The sequence below is a fragment of the Lynx rufus genome, unplaced genomic scaffold, assembly GCF_022079265.1.
Source record: "Lynx rufus isolate CCGP_SWC_20201006 ecotype Redwood Valley unplaced genomic scaffold, mLynRuf1.p SCAF_26, whole genome shotgun sequence".
Classification (NCBI taxonomy): Eukaryota; Metazoa; Chordata; class Mammalia; order Carnivora; family Felidae; genus Lynx; species Lynx rufus.
Window position 1 is genome coordinate 3,760,043 of NW_025814841.1, and position 27,528 is coordinate 3,787,570.

Sequence of the window (27,528 nt, forward strand, 5' to 3'; positions counted from 1 at the left end):
GATAATGCTTGTTTTCCTATATTGTTTTGAGAACTGAAGGTTGGAAATAATTTATACAAAATGTCTAGCACAATGCTTGGTAGATGTTAGACTTCCAGTAGATCACCTACCTACCGGAAATGAGGCTAATCTATCATCAATTAACTATATTATAAGCTTCTTAAAGGGGCATTTATTTCTTTGAAGTAGCTCCTAATCGCTAACATAAAGCTAGGAACATTGTTGATCTTCAATAAAAACCTATTAGTTGCCCAATTTATAGAAGGACACTTGTTTTTATTCTTACTATAAGAAAAATTTACCACTGTAACCATTTTTAAGTGCTTAGTTCAGTAGTGCTAAGTATATTCACATAGTTGTGAAATATATCTTCAAAACTTGTTCATCTTGCAAAACTCAGTCTATTAAACAGCAAATCCCTTTCTCCCTCTCTCCATCCCCAGGTAACCACCCTCCTACACTTGAATTTTTTCAAGATCAAGTGTAGATATAGATATCTGCATAGATAGGTTTTTCAGACTCTAGAAATCTAAGAATATTACAGCTGGTATTTGTGTGACCAGAAAATCTTCACCCTCTTCTAAGAAATCTTTTTCTATTAATCAGAAAAAAATAAAATTATATATTCATGAAATAAAAGGTGAGTTCATATTTCAAGTGAGTATTTTCTGATGTTTATGTCAAAACTGAATCTTACACAGCTCTCAAGATTACTAAACACCTCTTCATATTTTAAATAACTTATAATAGTAATAGATAATTGCAGTAAAAAGAAGATTCATTATGGTGTTTTCAACTGATATAAGGATGTTTCTGTAAAATGCCATTTACAATTTTTAATTGCCCTTATTCTTGTTCATATTGCTTGTATAATCCATATCATGCATTGTACTTAATCATTTTTTATTATTTTGTTATCCCTTTGAACTGTATATACATTTCTTTTTTCCCCAATTAAATTCAAAGCTCATTGGGGACAGGGTTTATATCTTCTATTTGCATAAAGAGACACTATCAAGCACAGGACAGTAAGACCTTCTAATTGCTTGCTAACTTGAATTTTTTTGAAATCTTTCTCGGGGAAAGATAGTAAGATATCTGATATTATTACACTAAGATATATGTTTCACTGATTTCCAAAGGGATTAGTCATCAATAATGTCAACATATATGTGTGCCCATTTTATTTTTATAATAAGAAAGCATTTTTGAAATGAAAATAACAAAATATCACTCAAAATTAAAAAAAAAACTACCTCATAGTACAAATTTCTTTTGTTTTGAATGTTCATGAAATATATCTAACTCTCAGAAATCAAATTTCAACCAAATTCTTCAGGCTTTTGATGCCACCTTGTGACAAAAGTCAGTATTGCAGCTCTCTCTTAAAAGTGAAAGGTAAACTAAATAATAGAACCACAAAATGATGTTCAAGTAAAGTTTGAATCTCAACTTTCGTTTTATTTTAAATAAATAATTATTCATATTATAGTGATAATAGAAGCCACCTGATTTCACAATATGAATTCATCTGGAATAAGTCAGAATATTGAGGATTAATATCCTTTGTGCCTGCTAACTGACAATAAAACAGAGTTCGTGAGTCAGACAACTATCCAATCACAATCATCTGCAGAAACAACCTGCTTCATTATTTGTCACAAGTAGGTTACTTAACTTCTTCTGGAACAGAGATTCTCGAAGACTATCCTCTGGGATACACAACAGCATCAGGATCACCAGGCCCCATTCCAGACAGGAATTCTGGGACAGGACCCAGAAATCTGTGCTTTTTTTTTTTTTTTTTTTTTGGTCAAATCCTACAGGTGATTCTGATGCCTGATAAAGTTAGAGAACCACTGGTTGAGGCAGAGATTCCCAGCTTGATACGAGGAACGGGTTACAGTTGTGCTCCCCAGTGACTATGGAAGGCCATGAGCCGCCGTCCCAATTTACCTCAGTGTGAACTATTCAGCATCCAAATGGTGACAGCAACATTCCTGTGTAGCCCCAAATTAGAAAAAGACTAGGAAGAACTGTGGGCCTCGTTTTCCTCATCTGTTAACACCCAGCGGACACTAATATGAGATAAATGAGCACGAGGCACGAAGGATGATGTTGGATTCCTGGTAAAGACTCACTGTGCTAACACTCTCCCTATACTCTCTGGGATACCCACACTGGCTGCTCCTTTTCTGACTAGACACCCTGTCCCCTCCTAAACTGCCAGCTCTTAGTAGTCTCATATCCTAATACCCGATTCACTTTCGTCTCTTCTTTTGCTATCTCCTCTCATTCTTGGATTAATAGTTTATTCATCTTAAAAGTTCAGTAAACAGGGGCTCCTGGGTGGCTCAGTCGGTTAAGCATCCGACTTCAGCTCAGGTCACGATCTCGCGGTCCGTGAGTTCGAGCCCCGCGTCAGGCTCTGGGCTGATGGCTCAGAGCCTGGAGCCTGCTTCCGATTCTGTGTCTCCCTCTCTCTCTGCCCCTCCCCCGTTCATGCTCTGTCTCTCTCTGTCCCAAAAATGCAAAAAATAAAAAAATAAAAAACGTTAAAAAAATAAAAAAAAAAGTTCAGTAAACAAATCCACTCACTTGAAGTAGTACAGAGGCTGACACTTTCACTTGAAGCCCCTCACGCACAGAGCAACTTAACTTACACACTGAGCATATGGGACTCCATCTCACAAACACATACGCATATGCATATGTGACTTGTAACGAACCGGTTATGAAACTATTAATGTATATTAGAGGTGACTTATGTATCTATGAAACAAAATTAAACTAATTCGGGAATAAAATCACAGAGTTTTCTTACTGCAACCCTTTAAGCAGTTAGGTTAATCAGCAAGTGTATCATATGATGAAGGCTGTTAAAAAATATCTCAGTAATATGTACGCTTGGAAATAGTCATGGTTGGGGCCTATTAGTTTTGCTGATCTTCGCAAATATCAAAAACACTGAAGCCCTGAGAATACAAAGACATATCGAATTCAAAATTATAAGGCATTATTACCTTCGTTTCTAAATATGCCAAAATTTTCAAAGTAATATAGCAATATTAAGAGAAGGAATGCTCTCTAATGACCCAAATTTGCCACTTATCATCATACGTTCCACTTCACAAATATCCTTAGTAGGTTTGAAAGGGAGAAAAAAAATTAAGAAAAATTAAATATGTCTTTAAAATTATAAAAATAGGGGCTTCTGGGTGGCTCAGTCGGTTGAGTGACCAACTCTTGATTTCAGCTCAGATCATGATCGCAGGGTCACGGGACTGAGCTCTGCATTTGGCTCCACACGGAGCATGCAGCCTGCTTAAGATTCTCTCTCTCCCTCTGCCCCTCTCCCTCATTCATGCTCTCTCTCTCTCTCTAAAATAATTTTTTAATTTAAAAAAGAAAATAAAATTGTAAAAATAATAAGTTCAATAGCTAAGCCAAATACACAAAGAAAACAAAAACAAAATTATATCAAGTGCATATAATAATTTTAAAGCTCTGCAAATCCCTATAATTTCTCTCTAAATAGGGATAATAAAGAATACAGTAATTCAGGGAAAGGAAGGATTATTGGTTAGACTACAGACCAAGCTCTTAAGATCCGGCTAACTCTGAACAGAGAAAAGAATTTACTAGACTCCATTTCTAATCACTGCCAGCCTGATTACAAATGTGTGCATTAGTAAGAGAAGAATATAAATTGATCAGCTTAATCTATCACATGACTAGAAAAACAAAAGATTCTGGCTATTAAATTTATTTCTTTTTTCCCTTAGAACGCTGCATTTCTCACTCTCCCTTGTAGCTATGGATGGACCTGGCCCTATGACTATGTTCTGGTCATTTGATTACAAGTATAATGATGTATGCCATTCCCCTGACCATTAAGAAACTCTCATATGCTCCCATCATGCTCCCCATTCAAGACCCTGGGGGATAAAGGAGCCACAAAAAAGGGAGCCCAGGAACCTGAATGAGCAATTGGAAGAGAGCCCTCTGCTGACCAGCCATAGCAATGTGGATTTCACACAGATAAGAAACAGACCTCAATAATATTAAGCTACAGAAACTTTTGGAGTTTATCCTTTACGGTCGATAGCGTTACCTCAACTGAAAATCGTTTTAAGCTACATGCTGTAGTGAATGTGTATCACCAACGCAGCCTCTGTATGTGAAAAACAAGACCATGGAAAGGGGGAGGGGGAAAAAAAGTTACAGAGAGGGAGGGAGGCAAACCATAAGGGACTCTTGGATACTGAAAACAAACTGAGGGTTGATGGGGGCTGGGGGAGAGGGGAAAGTGGGTGATGGGCATTGAGGAGGGCACTTGTTGGGATGAGCACTGGGTGTTGTATGGAAACCAATTTGACAATAAATTATATTAAATAAATAAATAAATAAATAAATAAACAATGCATTACTAAACTCGCGTGTGAAAGCACTTCAGTGGTGTTCTAGAGCCAGCTTTCACTGAGTCATAAGGACCAGTTGTGCACATTTCTTCCCAACTGCACATTCAACAAAGTCATGTGGGTTAGCTTGAAATCAGCCCTGGTAGGTGTATTTAGACAACAGAAATTGGAAAATGCCACAAACCAGGGCTTTTTCTCACAGAAAACCAGTGGTTAACATTTATCAGCACACTACTGAATACAATGTTCCTACTCTATTCTACTAAAAGGTTAATACTACATTCAGTATTAGTATACTACATTCGATATTCAGTATATTCTACTATGTTCCTACTATATTCTACTAAAAGATATATTCCTACTATATTATACTAAAAGATTAATACTACATTCAGTATTAGTAAATAAACTTGGATGAAGCTGTACTTTATCATAGAAATTAATTCAGACCATAAAATTCCAATTTACTTATAGACGGGCAAATAACTATTAACACTAATTCATCAATTATTTACTCATTCGTACAATATTCACTAAATGCCTAGTATATGCCAGACACTATGCTAAGAGCTGGTAAATACATTTCAACAGACAGACTTTGCGGTGTTGTGGGGGAGACAATAAGCAAAACAAATTTGAAGTGTCGTGGGGGAGACAATAGGCAGAACAAATAATTGCGCAAATAGTGTTTCGATTACAATTGTGGCAACTGCTACAAAAAGGAATGCATTCGCACCATAGATCCCTCGATGCCTTCTTCTCCCCTGGCCCAGGCTGTATTTGAAAAAACAGCAAGGATTCAGAAAAGATCCGCAAGAGACCTGGAAATCCAGAGAGGCTCAATCTGCGTTACCCTGAAGTGTTCCCATCACCAGACCCACGATGTCTCTGTGTCTCAAAAGATAGAATTCAATGGAACTTGTGCCTACTAGCTGACAAGCCCCGGCCCCAGCACTGTCATGACAGATTTGGAAAGCTGAAGGACTGGCCCGTATCCTAGAGGGTTTGAGTTTTCAAATATGTTCCTCAAGCAATTAGGAGATCACTGTAGTCTCTATAGAATAGGTTTCTGGTTTGCAAAACAAAAATCAGCAACTTTGCTTCATCTGATACCCCAAGACAAACAGCAAGACTTTCCCAAATTCCCCATGAACTACAAGCATGGCCTCTCCAGCTACAACCACACTTGCAGGCTGAAGTGAAGAAACTGTATGGTGTCTTCCATTAGTCTCTCAGCAGATAGCAGCAAGACAGAAGAAACTTTAACCTGAAACATCTCCAAATCTTAGTTGTTGCAAACTCTTCTCTGTTACCAATTGTTGTAGCTTTGAAAAATCACTTGCAAAGAAACACAGCTTATTTCTTTACTTTTGGTCTGGTTTTCCTCAACAGCATACTAGCTAATTTTTTTTTAAGAAACCACCCCTGTAATTTTAGTCATTAAATAGCTCCTTTGGATAAATTCTCTATTTTTGATACTTCTACCCCTTTTCCTGCTGTTTTCCAAGGAAGAGTCTAGGTGTTCCATGGGGCTTCTCTTGCTGAAATCTGCAGCTCATCTAATTCATAGTCTGGCGCTTTTCAATTTAGACAGGATTGGGCTCCACTACTGACGTGATCTCACCTCAGCTCCCAAGGCACTGCTGACCCCTCTCAGTCCCCCAAAGAATCCTCCGTCCGGCCGTGGCTCAAGCTCTCTGTCCTGCAGCCTCTTCTGCAATGTCATCTCATCCCTTGTCCCCCAGTCTTCAGAACGGGGGGAGTGTCATGACAGGGACAGGCAGCCATTTTTGTGTCCTCCATGCCACACTGGAACTAAGGAAAGCTCTGGAAAGCTAATGCTGGCCCTTTCTTAACCATGATGCACTGCTGAATTCGCTCGGAAGTAGCTATGCCCCAGGTGGTACTAGAATCCTGAAAAGTGACCTCTTCCAAGAACCTCAGATGTTAAGAAGGGTAAAATTGCCCTTCATTTAACCCACAGGCATCCTCCTCCTGGGGCAAAGCCTGGAAGGAAGAGATTAGAACATACCTCTGTCATCTAGCGGCCTCACCTCTGTCTTCTGTCTCCTTCCCCACAATGCACACGGGTAAAAGGGGCTGGCTTTTCCTTGACGTCCCTTTTCTGCATACCTACCACTGTCCCCAACTGCCTTCAGGCTTGAAGTAACAAGGTCCAGGCTTCCCATTTTGTAACTTCTCTTCACCCATCCATTGCCTCAAGGGCAAAAAAGAAAAAAGAAGCTGGCTTACTGATGAAAAGAATCCAAAGTGGGAGGCACTTCAAATATAATATACCTATTATACCATGATGTGAACATTGTCAGCTATGTTCAGAGATTAATAATTGCCTAAGTACAAAGTGTGGGCTAGATCCACACGCAAAGAGAGAAGTCCTAGGAGCTTCACGTTTCTGATAAAATAGCTAATTTCCTCTGTTCTGGGCAGGAGTTGTGGGAAGGGAGGCTGGAAGAGATAGAAAAGGAACATAGCCCTGGCAAGGTGGTCCCCAGGGAATGTGACAATAGCCTATACTACCCAGAGTTGACGTTACGTGAATCATTTTAAAAGTGCTGAGTTTTACAGCAAAATTAACTGAAGTCAGTAATCTAAAAAAATAGCACCAAACATCAAGGTAGGAGGGCCTGAGACAAACATCAGAAACTAGAGAACAGAGCCAGTTTAGAGAGTCAAAAAGAACAATCTGTGCAATTGTTGGGGGTGGGGGGTGTGGGGGGGTGGCGGGGGGGGGATGGCAAGGGGTCTACTGTCTATAAGCTAGTTCCTTTGAAAAAAACCTGAGAGCAGTTATCATAAGTATTAAGAGACTCATTCACTTTTTGAGTGTTCTCCAAAAAGAGTTATCAAATGAACCTAAAAGTGGTTTCAACCTATTGAATTATAGAACTGAGGTGGTTAGATCATATGAGTACATATTTCCACGACCTTACAAGAAGTAACCAAGTAAGTTAGAAAACTATGACAATCAGATAATTGAGTAGCAATTTCAACAGCTTTACAATACCCATAATATGAGGGGTCCATCTCAGGTTTTGGCAATTTGAGATGCCAAATATTAATTAAAAGATAGGAAATGATAGTGAAAATGAAAGACAGTTAAGTTCAAAATACAATGATTATATCACCATACAGTCAATATTACTCAAATTTTAGATATCTGCACTATTTATTCAAACAAAACACCCAACTGAAAAAAAAGAAAACACAGTTTAACTCACACTTAAAGCCTCAGAGAAATTAGAGAATTAAAAATTACAGTGAGCTCGACAATCCTGCCTAAACTTAAACCTTTATTCCTTCCTTCTACTTTACCTAAACTCTATTTTTCTCTCTATATATTAAAGTAGTGTGTTTTATGCCCTAATATTAATCTTAACTTTTAACATCTTTCTGTTAAAATAAACATAACTGTTACATAAAGATTTTTGTCTCTGCACCGAGAGTTTTAGCTTCTAAATTTACACAGAAATAAATTAAATTAAGAGAAAAGAGATTAAACTCACAGAAAAGAGACCAGAGTTGTGGTTATCAGGGGCAGTCTGGATGGAGGAAGGTGGTCAAAAGGTACTAACTTCCAGTTATAAGCTAAGTACTAGGGATGTAATGTACAATGTTAGTACGACAATCAACACTGGTATACAATATAGAGTAAAGTTATTGAAAGAGTAGATTCTAAGAGTTCTCAACACAAGGAGAATTTTTTTTCTCTTCTTTTTATTGTATCTATACGAGATGATGGAAGTTAACTAAAAATTTAAAATTAAAAAAGACAAATTCTACTGGATTGAAATGTTTACTTTTGAATAGTAAAATAATAAGATAAAGTAAAAAGAGAAACCACAATCTGGAAGAGGTTTTATTGCAAGGTATGCAGTTAGCAAAGGGTATGCATTCAGAAAATAGGGAGAGTTTCCATATTCAGTAAGAAAGAGACAAACATCACAATAGAATAATAGGTCAGGGAGTGAATATGCAATTCCACAGAGAAACCCAAGTCAACAATAAAGAAATAAAAAGGTGCTTAACCTCATCAGTCAGAAAATGCAAACTTACAACAACGAGCTACTATTTCACTTCCATCAGTTGGGCAACATTTAGAAGTCTGACAATACCAAACACTGGAGAGAAAGTAGAGGAACCAATACTCAGAAACATTTCTCTCAAGATCTAAATTATTTCAACCAGTTGGGGAAGCCATTCTGCCATATCTAGTGAAACAGAAAATGGCGACCTATATACTTTATGACCCAGAAATCTTATATCTACCCCAGAGAAATTTTCAAGCATGCACAAGAAGACATGAACAGGTATGTACCTAGATCACCTAAACCAACATGACAAAGGATAAAGTGTAGCACATTCATGCAGAAGAATTCTATTCAGCAGTCAAAATGAATGAGCTGGGTTTTGATGAATCTAAATGTTGAGATAACTCTGAATATAGAGCTAAATAAAACGAGCTTCAGAAAAATACATACAGTATGATCCATACTATAACATTAAAAACCTTGCAAAATCACACACCCTATAGATTAGCAGCATATGTGTATCAAGTTAAACCATACAAATAAAAACACGGGTGGAATCATAAGTATTCGAGACAATTGCTCTAGCTCTAAAAACAAGAAAATATAAAACAAATATGGCAAAATCCTAAGATTTGTATAAGGTTGGTATTATTCTCTAAACTTCTTGACAGTTTTGAAATATTTCTTTTTTTAAAGTTTAGTTATTTATTGAGAGAGAGAGAGAGAGAGAGAGCGAGCTGGGGAGGGGCAGAGAGAGAGAGGGAGGGAGAGAGAATGAATCCCAAGCAGGCTCCGCATCCTCCACACAGAGCTGGATGAGGGGGCTCGAACTCACAAACCATTAGAAGATGACCTGAACCGAAATCAAGAGTCAGACGCTTACCCTACTGAGCCACCCAGGTTCCCCTTGAAATATTTCAGAATAGAAAAGCAGGGGGAAAAAAGCAGGAGGAGGGATGGGAATGCATAGGAAGGAATGTCAGACTAGTAACCAACTAAGGTTAATTGGACTAGTAAAAATATTGACTGATATTTATAATCACGAAAGTAAATATGCATTTAACATAAATATATGAGATAAATGAGAATCAATTACTGAATTTTCATAATTTTTTTAATACAGGATAGCTTATTTTCAGGGTTTTTTATGGAGGGGTGTGAGTAAAGGAGTCAGACAATCATATCAAAGGTAACCAATTAGCTGTACGTATTTTGAAGTGTTATTTTTACTTTTCTTTTCATCAAATCATGTGATTTATTTTACAAACCCTGTTTTAAATTCAATGTTATCAAAAAACTAGAGAAGTGGTTTCCAAAGTAATCATTAAGAAGCTTTTAATAGGGGCGCCTGGGTGGCGCAGTCGGTTAAGCGTCCGACTTCAGCCAGGTCACGATCTCGCGGTCCGGGAGTTCGAGCCCCGCGTCGGGCTCTGGGCTGATGGCTCGGAGCCTGGAGCCTGTTTCCGATTCTGTGTCTCCCTCTCTCTCTGCCCCTCCCCCGTTCGTGCTCTGTCTCTCTCTGTCCCAAAAATAAATAAACGTTGAAAAAAAAAAAATTAAAAAAAAAAAGAAGCTTTTAATAGTATAGTGATTATATCAGAATAGGTCATTGTTACTTCATAATAAATATTTATTTGAATTTCAGATCTCATTTTAATTCGTAACTGCATTTCAAGCTTAAATTTCTCTAAGTCATTTTTTTAGGACAAGTCTTACAACTGAGCAAGCTTAAAGAAATAATAATAATAATTTCTGCAATTACTAAGTTTTCCCACTAGTCTGTGCTATAGCACTTTACTCAGGCTGAACCCACTGGATCCTCTGGTTATTAGTACTACATTGTTATATCTTGTCCCTAAAAATAAATTAAATCTCAGTTAAAAATACAGGAAATTTAACAAATTAAAAAGTGAGTTTTTAAATGAAAATTTAACCATTTAACAAAATTTAAAAAGAGCATATTACAAAACATGATACAATTATTAATTTTTTTCCACTGCATACTAATTCAGATTCAAATACAAATGTCCTACCAGCTGACAGTTTTCTTTTCCATCATTTAGAAGAACTTGAAAGTTATGATGTATAAATTACAGAATTATAAAATCATTTCAATAAATTTAAATTTAAATTATGATTTAAAAATGGGCGGAAGCAAGTTTAATTTTTCTTAAATAGAAAGCATATTCACATAGAAAGTTTCATTTAAAATGGAAAACAGAGGGGCGCCTGGGTGGCGCAGTCGGTTAAGCGTCCGACTTCAGCCAGGTCACGATCTCGCGGTCCGGGAGTTCGAGCCCCGCGTCAGGCTCTGGGCTGATGGCTCGGAGCCTGGCGTCTGTTTCCGATTCTGTGTCTCCCTCTCTCTCTGCCCCTCCCCCGTTCATGCTCTGTCTCTCTCTGTCCCAAAAATAAATAAACGTTGAAAAAAAAAAATTTTTAAATGGAAAACAGAGGGGCACCGAGGTGGCTCAGCAGGTTAAGCATCCGCCTCAGGTCAGGATCTCATGGTTCAAGAGATTGAGCCCTGCATCAGGCTCTGTGCTGACATTGCACAGTCTGCTTGGGATTCTCTCCCTCTCTCTTGCCCCTCCCCTGCTTGCATTCTCTCTCTCTCTCTCTCTCTGTCTGTCTCTCTCTCTGTCTCAGAGTAAATAAATAAAATATTTTTTTAAGAAATAAAATGGAAAACAGAACAGGACAATTTCTGAAGAGGACATCTCATAAAAGGAATGAGGCCGGAACATAATTATACGAAGTTTAACAGAAGGTAAAGATGATGGTGCTTCATTCAACTTGAGGGGAATTGGGAGAATAAAATTAGACGCAATACTAACATAATAGTAATGAAACATGGTGATATGGAAATCACTGAAACACTCTTGGGAGGGAGAAATGTTTAAGGAAGAGGTAGTAATTCAGAGAACAAAAAGTTCCAAGTATAAAGCTTCACTTACCTGTTTCTCAGATTCTTGCTAGTAATTCTGTAAAACTTTCAAGTTAAGGGAAAAAACTATTTGGGATCTTCCATGGTTTCCTGTAAGTAAACTTGCAGAAGCCACAGACTACTATCTGGACTTCCTTTTGCAAACTGTATTTCTTGCTCCTGTAAGTCCTAAAAGGCAGTGACATCACTGATCACAGAGTCGTGTAACCTACTTTGAAGCAGAGTTCAATATAAGGCAAGTCCAACTTGACCTATCCAAGGAAGATTTACTATTCTAAGACTTCACAATTCTAGTGTACTGATATTCACAACACTATCACAGCACAACAGTAAAAGCACAGCCTTATATCTAAGATTCAATGCATTTGTATTTTGACTTATCTCAATTTTAACATGCCCAAAGTGAATTCCAGAACTTCACCCCAAAACTGCTCCTTCCACAGTCTTACTCACAGCACTTAATGGTGACTCTCAACTCTCCCAGTTTGCCTCAGGCCAAAAATTGTGGGATAATCTTTTTCTCCCATATCCCACATAGATTCCACCAGAAAATCTTCTTGGTTCTACTTTAAAATGTATCTACAAAGATGACAACCCACCACCTCCACCACAACCAACCCGGTCTAAGACACCGCCATCACCTGCCTAAATTATTGTAATAATCTCATAACTGGTCTCCCAGGTTCCACCCTGGTCTCACTTTTCCCATTAATCTATCTCAACTAAACAGCCAAATAAACCCTTCAACGTATTTTATAATGTAACACGCCGTGTCACATTTTGGGTCAGAACATTTTAATACTCCCCATTTTACTCAGGATAAGTGTCGACGCCCTTACAATGATCCAAAAGGTCCTCTGCAGTCTCCCTCTCTAATTCTGTGTCTCCCTGCTCCCACCTACTTGCTCTGCTCCAGCCAGGCTGACTTCCTTGTTATTTTCCAACATGTCAAGCACGCCTCTACCATAGGACTTTTGTATTCACTGTTACCTCAATCTGGCCTGCTTTTCCCCTAAATATCTGCAACACTGACTCCCTCGTCTCTTTCAAGCCATTTTTCAACTGTCACTTTTAAGGCCATCCAAATTAAATTGCCAACACCACCCAGAAGTATCTAGATTTTATTTTTTTTCCAGTGTATTTACACCTTCTTAATACTTGTTTATCTCTACTACTTATGTTGTGTGCATCTCCTAATTAGAATATAATCTCCAGAGAAGTAAGGAGAAGTTTTTCTATTGTATTTTTTAAATGTCTATTTATTTTTGAGAGAGAGAGAGAACCAGTGGGGGAAGGGCAGAGAGAGAGGGAGACAGAGGATCTGCAGTGGGCTTTGTGCTGACAGCAGAGAGTATGAAGAGGGCCTCAAACTCACTAACTATGAGATCATGACCTGAGCTGAAGTTGGACGCTTAATCTACTTAGCCACACAGGTGCCCCTGTTTGTCTGTTTTAGTTCACTGCTGCATCCCAAGTGCCTAGAAAATACCAGGACATGTTCAAGAAATGACAGTGAATTAATATTTTATATTTATACTACTTTACATATTCCTTTAAAATCTGTTTGCTTAGTAAATTTCTACAATCCAAATACATGGGCTTTCATGAAATTGTCTTTAAGAAATAATAAAATAACATTTAAGAACTTTCCAGATTCTTGGGGCGCCCGGGTGGCTCAGTCAGCTAAGCGTCCAACTTAGGCTCAGGTCACAACCTCACGGTTCGTGAGTTCAAGCCCCACATTGGGCTCTCTGCTGTCAGCACAGAGCCCACTTCAGATCTTCTGTCCCCCTCTCTGTCTGCCCCTCTACTGCTCATGCTCTCTCTTTCTCTCTCAAAAATAAATAAATATTAAAAAGAAAAGAGAGAACTTTCCAGATTCCACATGTATGTCACACTTGACTATGGTGATATGGTGTATGCATTTGCTCAATGCCATAAAATTGTTGAAAGGTGTGCACTTTTTGTATAACAATTACACCTCAAAAAAACCCTGTTAAAACAAATTAAGAACAAACTTGTGGAACCTGCCAGCTATAATGAGCCGGATAAGTTGAGAGCAGCAAAATGGTATACTAAACCAGGGCTTCTCAAACTGTACCGTGCATTCGAATCACCAAGGGATCTTGTTAAAATGCAGATTCTGAGTTCCGGATCTCGGCGGCAGAGAGATAGGGATTCTGCATCTTGAACAATCTCCCAGGTGATGCTGCTGCTTCTGCTGGTCTTCAGACCACACTTTGCAAAGCGAGGCTCTGGTTTGTAGCCCAAACCCTGGTACTCCTAATAACACCACCGCCCCAGCCACTGTCACATCACAACACCACTCCTGCTACTAACAACGAGAATAACAAAGATAAGTAGCATCTTTTGAGTTCTCCCCATGTTCCAGGCACTCCTCTCATTCTTGTATATCTGTTATCTCATCTAATAGGCACGGATTGCCCTCAGTTCATGGATGCAGAAACTGAAGACTGAAAGAGTTTAAGTCACACAGGCAAATGTCTTCCACCAGAGAAGCAATGCAGTCAGAATTCAAACCCCAGTCTCTAATGAACAAAGGACACTAAATTTGTCACATGAAGTCCATTTTAAGGCTCGTGTAGCAGGTGATGTGGGTATCCAGTGTCAAATCTCTCTGACTCACATCTGACTCTAGGCATAGCCGTGGTGGGACTGTGGGGCAGCTAATGAGCCCAAGTCAACTTCATACCTGCTGGAATGGACATAATTTTTTTTTTTAAGGAAAATAAGAAACGTTGGCAAAGATGTGGGAAATGTAGCCCTTGTACAGCGATGGCAGGAACTTAAAATGGAGCAGTCACTGTGGAAGAGTTTGGCAATTCTTCAAAAACGTAAACGGAATTCTCACATGACCCAGCAATTCCTGTACTAGGTAATACCCAAGATAATTGAAAGCATATATTCACAGAACAACTCATAAATGTGTGTTCCTAAAAGCATTATTCATAATAGCCAAGAAGTATAAACAACCCAAATGTCCTTCAGTTGGTGAGCAAATGAACATGTGGTATATCCACACAGTAAAATATTATTCAGCCATAAAGAGAAATGAGGTACTAATTCTTGCTACGATACAAATGAAACGTTATAGCATTATGCTAAGTGAAAGAAGCCAGACACAAAGGCTACATATTATGTAATTCCATGTATATGAAATGTCTAGAATAGGCAAATCCAGGGAGAAGAAAGTAGATTAGATGTTCTCTGAGTGTGTAGGGAGATAGGACTGACTGCTAAGGTCTACAGGGATTCTTCTCAGGGTGATGGAAATGTTCTAGAATTTGCTATTGATGATTGTTGTGCAACATTGTGAATAGACTAAGTTGTATACTTTAAAACAATGCATTTGATGTTACGTGAATTATATCACAATTTAACAAATTCTTAAAAATACCTCTTCTATTAAAAAAAAAAAAAATCCCAGGCCCAGATGGTTTTTATCTTTTTTGGGTTTCTCCACAATCCTGACCCAAAGATTTGAATGCAAAGTAGTGTATTTGAGACATAATCCCAAAAAGTACAGCAAAAGTGTGGGAACGTAAAATATGTAAAAGAGAAAAGCCAATAAACAAAGAGTAGGTTATTTCTGAAGGCAAATGAAGCTTGGGCTTGAGGGAACCCTCAGAATCATCATACGAAGAGGCAAGGAGGTAGGGAATTTATCTATTAGCTCGTTGGCACTTCTGCTCCTCTCTTTCGGGTTAAACCTACTTCTCGTTGGCCCTAAAATGCCCTCAGGAAGAGAGACGCAGGAAGCTATTGGTATGTTCAAGAACCACTTGCAGGTGTCATGGGGGTGAGCGGAACTGTCTGAGTGGAGTACTTGTAACAATTGCTACGACTTTACAGGTGAATCCTTCCAAACCTTTAAAGGCCATTGAATCATATCCTCTATAAATTATCCCATTAAATTAAATTTAAAAAGAAAAGTATAAAAGCCATATATCTCATTTCATGAGGCAAATGTAATTTTGACATAAGATAAGCATAGGCCAATTCTATTCATCTATATGTGGAGGGAGTCAAAACATAAAACTTAAATAACAAAATCCGAAACAGCTAGAAAACATGTCCTATCACAATCAACCACCATTTAACCCCAGGAATGTAAGGATGGTACAACATCAGAAAATTTAGTTATACAATGGAATATAACAGACTAAAGAAGAAAGATCATATGATTACCTCTATAAATAAAGAAAAGCATTTGACAAAATACAACACCATTTTATGCTTTAAAGTAATTCTTAGAAAATTAAGAATACAGGTATATTTCTTTAACTTGGTAAGAGAAGTAGAAATAAAAGGGCATTTCCTTAGGTTGGTAAAGATTATTTTTCAAAAACCCTCGACAAAAGTTAAACTTCATGGAAAAGTTCCAACTGACTAAATCAAACTGTGCATTCTTAAATACTTCCTTAGAGTACAAAGTACTATATGTTTTCAAGATAAAATAAACAAAAGAATCTGAGGTATCAGACAACTGTAGGACAAATAATCCAGAAATATAGACGCTGATTGTTTTGGTTTTTTTTTTAATTTTTTTAACGTTTATTTATTTTTGAGACAGAGAGAGACAGCATGAACGGGGGGAAGGTCAAGGAAGAGAGGGAGACACAGAATCTGAAACAGGCTCCAGGCTCTGAGCTGTCAGCACAGAGCCTGACACGGGGCTCGAACTCACAGACCGCGAGATCACGACCTGAGCTGAAGTCGATGCTTAACCGACTGAGCCACCCAGGTGCCCCTAGATGCTGATTGTTTATAGGAGAAGACAGAAATGAGATTCTAGTTCAGTTATATTGCTAATGATCTTGACAGTTGAATACATTTTAAATAAACATAATGTGGGGTTTCTTCATGTCAATAATCTAGACTTGCCAATTTTTAGAGAATATTTTCAAGTCAGACACTAGTATCACACCTCAGTGTAATAGAAACTACAGATGAACAAATTCACCTGGCAGTCTTATTCTTCATGCAATTGCGATTTTCTTAACTTAGTTTCTCAATACACCTGTAAAGTATCCATTATAGATAACTGGTAAATAGCTTGAGAAGAACTTCCTGTTATATATACATGATACATACAATATACTTGTAGATGATTGATCTAAGTGGAGCTGTGTCAACAACTAACACCAATACTTGCTTATTAAATGTGAAGAGTCTTCTTATGTGTTCAGAGCACATTACAGATGCTACAGTTATATATCCATGACTAAACAAAGTGCTAGTTGATCAAAGTTTGAAAAATTAAGCAGGAACCTAATTCTAATTGCAATAATACTGAAAAAATATAATCGGAGGGTAAGAAACAATTGAGATTATCATTTTTAACTGGTATTGTTCTTAATAAAAATATCTTAATTTCTAAGATCATACCTTAGAAAGCTTGTTCATAACATGCTATCCAATAATAAGCTAATGCTATTTAATACCTTGCAATCTGTTAAAAGTTAAGGAGGGAGGTATGAGAATATACAAGAAAATACTTTCGGATACATAACTCCCAGTTATATACCCAACCAGTGAAAGCCTGCGCTGCTATAAGAGAGACCCCAAGAGACTGCTCTTAGGACATTATCATCAAATCACAGTGTGAACCCATCTCTCTTGCAGCATCATCTATTTGCAAAACATTCAAACCCTAAGAAAAGCTATTAACGTTATATGAAAATAAACTGAGGGTATTGGCAACTTACAAGCAGTAATTAAGACTGGCTGTGGAAAGCTTTTACACATTAATATTGCTCACTGTGAAACCTAGGAAATCTTACAGGAGAAAAAAGCTTATTCTGTTTCACAAGTGAGTAGCAAAAAAGATGTTAGCTGATGAGTCCATCAATGCAATTTTATTAAAACTTTATAGATAATGCTGTACTTTGTAGAGTTCATCAAATCACAGGAGGCCGTGTTCAGCAGATTGTGGCATAAACTGTGGTAGATAAAAGATACTACTTACAGACTGAGTAATCTATAGACGTTTCTAATCATTCCCAGTTATACTGAAAACAACATAACTGATAAAATTATGGCACAAAGCAACTCTACAGGAATCAACTGGTGAAAAGAATTCAAAAGTATGAATACCCATATTCAGGTTGTTTTGGTCTTAGTTGGAATCGTATTTAGGATCTTTAATTCATGTAAGAAAGCCATAATTGTACACAATCACTACATAAAAAAAGATAAAAAAGGAAAAACGTTCTTGCCCACTAATCATTCATAGCCTGCAGGCATTGACTCAGCACCCAGGACTAATATCCAGCCAGGATATGCAAGGATAGAGCAATAACCTTTGCTTATTCTTAGCCAGTTAGATATTCTGACTGGTTGGCATCCAGGGTCTGCTGATTGCAAATAATCTGAATGTCAACCACATAAGTATCTCCTATCTCTTAGTAATTGTGTTAAATACTTATGATAAAGAAATTAATAAAATACAATCTCTGTCCTCAGGAGACCAACAGGCAAAACATACAACTAAACAAATAAATTACAGTAAAATCTGATAAGGACAGTAATAAAAACATACATACGGAAGATACGAAGATCTACTGATAAAAACTGTTAGCGTTCATGAAGGAAGAAATATCTAGGCTGGATTTGGAAGAATCTGTATAAATGGACAAAATAGAGAAGCTGACTCTAGATAGAGGAAACAGTGAGTGAAAGAGCACAGAAGCATCAAATCCTTAATAAAAAAGGTAGTTCCAAAAATTTTAAGGTAGACCAGGAAGCACCAAGAATCTGCCTCCCCATCTAGACAACAACTGCACTGGCAGAATCTAACACAACTACTTTGAAACTTGAAAGTTGATTAAGAAGATTACAATTTCCAGGGGCGCCTGGGTGGCTCAGTCGGTTAAGCATTGGATTTCAGCTCAGGTCATGATCTCGCAGTTCACAGGTTCGAGCCCCACATCAGGCTCAGTGCTGACATCTCAGAGCCTGGAGCCTGCTTTAGATTATGTGTCTCCCTCTCTCTCTGCCTTTCCCCCATTCACATGCTCTCTCTCTCTCTCTCTCCCTCTCTCTCTGAAAAATGAATAAAAGTGTTAAAAAAAAATTTTTTTAAGTACAATTTCCCGGAGAAAGGTTGGGTGGCAAACTGCAGTTACTTTCAATTTCAGCCTTTAGCACAGTGGCAGCTACTAACCCTCCACCTCTTCCCCTTTGGCCAGCGTCACACATGTGTTCCTACGTCAGCTTCACACAGCTTGCAGAGGCCAGGGTGGGCAAAAAGGGAAATGCGAATCAAAACTACCATGCAATATCACCTCACACCTGTCAGAATGGCTAAAATCAACAACACAAGAAACAACAGGTGTTGGTGAGAATGCCGAGAAAAAGGAACACGCAAGCATGTTGGTGGGAAGGCAAACTGGTGCAGCCACTCTGGGAAATAGTATGGAGGTGCCTCAAAAAGTTAAAAATAGAATTACCCCACAATCCAGCAGTCACATTACTGGGTATTTACCCCAAAAATACAAAAACACTAATTCAAGGAGATACAGTCACCCCTATGTTTATGGCACCATTATTTACAATAGCCAAATTATGAAAGCAGCCCATGTGTCCATCGATAGATGAATGGATATATAATGGAATATTATTCAGCCATAAAAAAGAATGAAATCTTGCCATTTATGCTGACAAGGATGGAACTAGAGAGTATAATGCTAAAGTGAAATAACTCCATCAGAGAAAGACAAATACCATACAATTTCACTCATATGTAGAATTTAAGAAACAAAACAAGTGAACAAAGGGGGAAAAAGAGAGAGAGACAAACCAAGAAACAGACTCTTAACTACAGCCAACAAACAGATGGTTACCAGAGGGGAGGAGGGTGGGGACATGGGTTAAATAAGTATGGAGATTAAGGAATGCACTTGTGATAAGCACTGGGTGATGTATGGAATTGTTGAATCACGATGTCATACACCTGAAACTAATGTCACACTGTATGTTAACTAACTGGAATTAAAATAAAAACTTAAAAAAAAGGATCCTGTTCTCCAAATATTGCACACCTGTGCTCTGATCACAGCTCACTGTGTCTGGTCAGAAAGGAACAGAGAAAAAGCAGGGCAGCCATTATTGTCATGCCTACCCATATTGCTGCAAACACCTTCCACTCTGGGTGAAGTTACTTCCAAGGGATTTAAAGAGCTGGTGCCCTTTTTCTCCTTCTTCTCCCTTCATTTTTCTCTTTCTCCCCTCTTAGGAGCCAGGTATTAGGACTATAACATCCAAAGCAACTGCATATTCAGGAAAAATTAGACAGTAACTATACAGTATACTGTACCCAGAGAAAGGTGTAAGCTCAGAAAAGACCTGAGAAGATTTTAAGTTTATACCTCAGGCTGAACTTTGGCACCGAGATAGGCAGTAACAACTAAAAAATAAAAACAGTAACAAAAAGTAACAAACCCCAAGGAAAAGGGAACTGTGATTTCCAGAGATACCACATTATTAAATTCAAATGTCCAATTTCAAACAACAATAACACAATCCCGAGACAAAAAGAGAAACAGGAAATATGGTCCATTCAAAGGAAAAAAAAACAGAAACAGTCCCTAAAAAGACCTGGTGGCAGATTTAATAGACAAAAGCTTCAAAACAACAATCTTAAAGATGTTCAAGGAACTAAAGGTGAAAGTGAAGAAAGTCAAGAAAATGATGTGTGAACAAAATGGAAATATCAGTAAAGAAAAAAAAAAAAAAAAGATCCACATAGGAACCAAGAAGAAATTCTGGAGCTGAAAAAGTCCAGATAGCTGATATGAAAAATTCATTAGCAGGAGTCAAAGGAAGATTTGGGTAGGCAGAGGAACAAATCAGCAAATGTGATTCTAAGACGCTGGAAATATCGAGCCTGAAGAACAGAAAGCAAAAAGAACGAAGAAAAGTAAACAAAACATAAGGGACCTTTGGGACACCATCAAGAGGACCAACACATGTATTCTGGATGTCCCAGAAGAAGGAGGGAGAAATGAACAAGGAGAATATATTGAAGAAATAATGGCTAAAAACATCCCGAATTTGATGAAAGACATGAATATAAACATCCAAGAAAATCAACAAACTTCAAGTAAGATAAACTCAAAGAGACCCACACCAAGGCACATTATAACACAACTTTTTTTTCCTTTTTTAAAATTTATTATTTATATTTTAGTTAACATACAGAGCAATATTGGTTTCAGAAGTAGAATTCAGTGCAGGCACCTGGTTGGCTCAGTCGGTTAAGCATCTGACTCTCGGTTTTGACTCAGGTCATGATCTCACGGTTCGTGAGTTTAAGCCTCACTTCAGGTTCTGTGCTGACAGTGTGGAGCCTGCTTGGGATTCTCTATCTCCCTCTCTCTCTCTGCCCCTCCCCCAGTCACACTGTCTCTGTCTCTCTCAAAAATAAATAAATAAACTTAAAAAAAAAAGTTGTAGAATTCAGTTATTCACCATTACATACAACATTCAGTGCTCATCACAAGTACCCTTCTTAATATTCATCACCCATCTAGCCCATCTCCCACTCACCTCCCTCCAGCAACCCTCAGTTTGTTCTCTAGCAATAAGAGTCTCTTGTGGTATAATCAACCTTTCTAAAGCCATAGATAAAGAAAGAATCTTGAGAGGAGCAGCAGATAAGTGGCTTGTTACATACAAAGGATCCTCAATAGGATTACTAGTAGATTTCTCATCAGAACCTCTGGAAACCAGAAGGCAGGGGACAGATATATTCAACGTGCTAAAGGAAACTATCAAACAAGAATCCAATGTCCAGCATTCAAAAGAAGGGGGAATTTGTTACCCCCTGCAAGACATGCCAGAGGGAATCCTGCAGGGTAAAATGAGCACTAGACAGTAACTCAAAGTCAAATGATGAAATAAAGATGTTAATAAAGGTAACTACATGAGCAAGTATAAAAGCCAGTATTGTAACAATAATTTATAACTCCACTTTTTATTTTCTACATGATTTAAAGCACTAGTATTTTAGTGTTTTGTTAATTATTAGTCTAAAAGCTAGCATTATCGTAACTTCAGTTTATAATTCCAAATGTTTTCTACATAATTTAAGAGACTACTGCATTTAAAAGAATTATTAGTTCATATATTTGGGCACACAATATATAAACAGATAATTTGTGACATCAACGACTGAAAGGGGTAAGGATGGGCTATAATGAGCAGAGGTTTGGTATGTTATTGAACATAAGCTGATAAAAATTCAAAACTACAGTCTTATAACTTTAGAACATTGAATGTAATCCCCATGGTAACCACAAAGAAAGTAGTTATAAAATTTACAGGAAAGGATATGAAAAAATAAATATTTCACTCCCAAAATATCAATTAAGTACAAAAGACAGTAATGTAGGAAATGAAGGATAAAGAAGGTACAAGGCATATAGAAAATAAATACCAAAGCGACAGAAGTCCTTCTTAATCAACAATCGCTTTTAATGTAAACGGATTACACTCTCCAATCAAAGACAGATATTTGAAGAATGGATAAAATTACACGATCCAACTATATGCTGTCTATAAGAGACTCGTTTTGGATCCAACGTCACAAATAGATGGAGAGAGGATGGAAAAAGATATTCCATGCAAATAGTAGCCAAAAGAGAGCCAGGATGGCAACACTAGTATCACACAAAATAGACTTTAAATCAAAAAAGTTACAAGGGACAAAGAAGGACGCTATGTATTAATCAAAGCTTCCATGTAGCAAGAAGAGATGACAGTTACAGATGATAACATATCTCATAACAGACCAGCAAAACACATGAAGCAAAACTTGACAGAAGGTGAAAAGAGACGTAGGCAGCCCTACACTAATGATTAGAGACTTCAAGATACCACACTCTCGACGACACATGGAACAAAGAGACAGAGGATGGGTATGGACATCAAGGGCTTGAACAACACAGCAAACCCCGTAGAGCGAACAGATATCTACGCAGTGCACCACCCAGCAACAACATCAGACATAGTCTTCTCGACCGCACATGGAGTATTTTCGAGGACAGACCACATTTTAGGGCACAAATTAAGTCTCCGTAAGTTTTCAAAAGGTAGACGTTATGCAAAGTAAGCACTCCGACCACCACGAGACGAAGTTAAAACTCAATAATGAAGACAAGCTGGAAAATTCACAAGTTTGTGGAAATTAAACAATACTCCCTTAAACAACGAATGGATCAGAGAAAAAAAATCGCAAAGGGAATTGGAGAATACACAGAAGCAAGTGAGAAGCAAAGGCTAAATGTATTACAAATCACAGTATCACAACCACACTGATCACTAGGGAAATGCAAATCAAAACTACTATGAGATACCACCTCACACCCATTAGGGTGGCCACGATCAAAAAAAAAAAAAAATCTGAAAATAGCAAGCACTGGTGAGGATGTAAAGAAACCGGAACACATGTGCACTGTTGAGAGGAACGTAAAACAGTACAGTCCCTGTGGAAAGTAGAGCATCAGTTCCTCAAAAAATTAAAAATAGAATTATCATATGATCCAGCAACTCCTCTTCTAGGTATATACCCAAAGAACTGAAAGCAGGGCCTTGAGGAGGTCCTTGTACATTCACGTCCCTAGCAGCGGCACTCATACGAGCTAAAACATGGAAGCAACACAGGCATCCATCAAAGAACAGATAAGCAAAATGTGGTGCATAAATACCAAGGAATATCATTTGGCCTTAGAAAGTAAGGAAATACCGACATTTGCTACAACATGAATGAACCTGGAGGACATGAGGCTGAATGAAATAAGCCGGACACGGAAAGACAAATGCTGTATAATGCCACTTATGTGGGTTACTTAAGAATAGTCAAAATCAGGGGTGCCTGGGTGGCTCAGTCGGTTGAGCTTCTGACTTCGGCTCAGGTCATGGTCTCACGGTCTGTGAGTTCGAGCCCCGCGTTGGGCTCCGCGCTGACAGCTCAGAGCTTGGAGCCTGCTTCAGATTCTGTGTCTCCCTCTCTCTCTGACCCTTCCCCGTTCATGCTCTGTCTCTCTCTGTCTCAAAAATAAATAAACATTTAAAAAAATTTAAAAAAAGAATAGTCAAAATCATAGAGATGGAAAGTAGAAAGGTGGTTGCCAGGAGCTGGGGAAGGGAGAGAAACAGAGTAGTTAATGGTAAATGGGTACAGAGCTTCAATTTTATAAGATAGAAAGAACTACAAAGATAGATAATGGTGATGGTTGCATAGTAATGTGAATGCATCTAATACCACTGAACTTAAGAATTGTTACAAAGGTAAATTTTATGTTTGTGTATTTTACCAGAATTGAAAAAAAAATGTTAAGAGGAACAGAACAGACAAAAATCCCAATGATTATATGCCCTGATAACTAAATTTCAATAGGAATAATTAGCTTCTTCTTTACTCTGTCTTCTCCCCAGACTAAATATATTTAACCAAGTCTATGGTTCTTGAATTTTCAAAGACTCTGTCTGGCTCTAGTATGCATTATTTTCAGTGTATTTCTAGTGAACGTGATCATACCTTTAATTGGCCATTTCCCTGCTTTTTCAACATCACAATAAATTCTAATACTATGTATTAGGTTAGCACTAGCCTCATTTGGTGTCATCTACAACTAAATAAGTGTACCCTCAATTCCAAAAAGTATGATGTCCTGGTATTTTTAAAAGGCACACAAACAACTCAGCAAATTCTCTTACGATAAATACCTAAGAAGAAATTCTGGACAAAAAGTTAGGCTAACTACCAATGCATATCCTGCCTAGCAGACACAAGTCCCTGAAAAACCACTACCCATTCACTGAAAGCCCGTGTTAGTTACTCTGTGGATGGCTAGAGCTAATGCAGAGCTATTCTTAGGGATCCAATTTGGTCAGCACCCAGGCTGATTATACTCTGGTGGGCTCTCAGATAGTGTGGATCCAGAGTTTGTTATAATGAAGCACTGAATCTGAATTCCCATTACAGGTTATTTTTACCTGTATCTACTAGGAGGGCTCCAGACCAAAGCATACCTTTCTCACCATGCCCATTTTAATCTAGTTCCACCATCCAATAGAATAAAAATGACCCTCAAAAGTGGAACAAACCACAAGATACATTATTATGGCACTTAAAGACCCAGTCTGGGTTATAAAGAAATAGACTTTGAGCCAGTAAGTACTCTATTAGATTTAAGGAAGGTACTATATTAGGAAACAATCAACAAAACTAAAAGACAACCTACCGAATTGGAGAACATATTCACAAATGTCATATCCAAAAAAGGGTTAGTATCCAAAATATATAAAGCACTTACACAACTCAACACACACACACACACACACACACACACACACAATCCAATTTAAAAAAGGGCAGAAGACATGAACATATATTTCTCCAAAGACATACAGATGGCCAACAGACACATGAAAATATGCTCAACATCACTCATCATCAGGGAAATGCAAAACAAAACCACAATAAGATATCACCTCACACCTGTCAGAATGGCTAAAATCAACAACACCAGAAACAACAGATGTTGGCAAGGAGGTGGAGAAGTAATCCTCAGGTACTGTTGATGGGAACATGAACTGGTGCAGCTGTTGTGAAAAACACAGCTATGGCGATTCCTCAAAAAATTAAAAACAGAATTACCATATGATCCAATAGTTCCATTACTGGAACTATTTGAAGAATAGAAAATACAAAAACAGACTCAAAAAGATATGCACCCCTATGTTTATAGCAGCATTATTTACGATAGCCAAAACATGGAAGCAACCCAAGTGTCCATGGATAGATGAATGGATACAGAAGTTATCCAGTAGTATATGCACACATTGGAATATTACTCAGCCATAAAAAATAATGAAATCTTGCTATTTGCAACAATATAGATGGATTTAGAGGGTACGACGTTAAGTGAAATAAGTCAGAGAAAGACAAATACCAGATGATTGCACTCATATATACAATCTAAGGAGCAAAACAAAGGAAAAAAGAGACAAACAGAACAGGAATCTTAAAGACAGAGCACAAGCTGATGGGAAGTGGATGGGGGAATGGGTGAAATGGGTGAAGGGGATTAAGAGTACATTTCTCATGATGAACACTGAGGAATGTATATAAGTGTTGAATCACTGTATTGTACACCCAAAACTAATATAACACTATACCTTTCTTATACTGGAGCTAAAATTTAATAATAAATAGGCAAACAAATAAATATTTAAAAAGGAAGATATTATATTTTGTTCCCAGAGAAAACTGGTCCCTGAGACACAGATTAAAAGAAAAAAATCACTCAGAATGCACACTGAGTGGGAAGTACTGATCAAGAGATGATTGTCACAATCAGCTGAACTAATTGAATTGTTCACTTTTATTTTCTAAGCTCTCTTAATACCAAACGTCAGGACCAAATACTGGAAAACTTGTATTAATAGAGAAAGATATTAATAAATTAATATCACATGGCTAAGCTCAAGTGATATGCCTGACACAATGTAATTTTAAATAATATTGAAATTTAAATCAAAGTGATTGATTCCATTTCAATTTTGGTTTTATGATGCTTTTATTTCTTAAAAATAATAAAATAAGTATCTCATTTTACGACTTTTTAAATTTTGCACCTGCTCTTTTTCGGTTGAGGACAGGGGGAAAATTAGTGATGTCAGGAAATATCTATTTCATTCAATCACTTCATTATTCATATATTCACAAATAGTTTCGAAACCTACTACAATACACCAAGTGCTATGCTACTTACTAGGGATACAATGATAAAGAAGACAGACAAGCTCTTTTCTGTGGGACTCACAGTCCAGTGGGGGAGATAGATAATAAGAAAAATATATATATATATATATATATATTCATGTTATATATATATTTCATATATATATAACATGAATATATATATATATGAAAACTATACATATGTGCTTTGGAGAAAATTAAGGGCAATATGATAGAGAGTAAGTGGTGTTGAAAGGGAGTAACACCCTACGGAGGGTAGTCAGAGAAGGCTTCCCTGAAGTGATGACACGTGAACTGATACCAAAGATGAGAATGAGCTCTGCACATGACAAGCTGATGAAATGTATTCCAGGTAGAGGAAGCAACATATGTAAATGTCCATAGGTAGGAAAGGGCTCAGTAGCTTCAGGGACAGAAACGCCTGGGGAAAAAAAGCAATGAGGGGGAAAATGGTGTGGGATGATGTTAAAGAGATAGTCAGAAGCCAGAATGTATATATCGTCTTCCCTGTATGCCCCAGTAAGAAATGGTGTGAGAAAGCTCTTAAGAGATTTAAGCAGAGAAACGACATAATCTGATCTCATCCTGAAAAACATCACCCTAGCAGATGGATGGAGACTGGGTTGGAGAAAGGAAGCAGAGAGACCGATTAGGAAGTTATTGCAGGAGTTCCAATGAGAGATAATCATGGCTTAGAGTAAATTGATAGCAATAGAAACAGAAAGATATGTTTTAGAGATAGAAGCCACCAGGATTTAGTGATAAATTAAAATTGCTTAGAAGGAAAGGGGAAGAACAAAGGATTATGTCTAGGTTTCTGGCTCAAGGAACAGAGTACTCAAAGATATTCTTTGGGGTGATGAATGTTAATTTTGAGATACCTATTATATATACAAGGAGAGATGTCAAGTAGAAGGATGGATATATAACTCTCGAGTACAGGTCAGGACTAGAACATATATTTAGAAAACATTAGTTGCTATGTACTAAATATCTGTCTCCCCAGTATTCCCAGGTTGAATCCTAACCCCCAAGGTGATGATATTGGGAAGTGAAGCCCCTAGGAGGTGATTAAGTCATAAGGATGGAGCCCCTGTGAATAGGATTAATGCCCTTATAGAAGGGATCCCTCACCCCTTCCACCATGTGAGGACACAGCAAAAAGATACCATCTATGAAACAGAAAGTGAGTCCTTACCAGATACCCAATCTACCAGCGCCTTGATCTTGGACTTCCCAGACTCCAAAGTGTAGGAAATAAATTTCTTCTGTCCTTAAGCCACCTAGTCTGTGGTATTTTGTTACAGCAGCCCAGATGCA

General features: G+C 37.7%; 1 protein-coding gene across 24 annotated transcripts in view; it reads right to left on the reverse strand.

The window, feature by feature from the left end:
• Positions 1-27,528, reverse strand: part of RIMS2 (regulating synaptic membrane exocytosis 2) — a 614,217-nt gene that overhangs the window by 430,254 nt on the left and 156,435 nt on the right. The gene's annotated exons all lie outside the window — the stretch shown is intronic.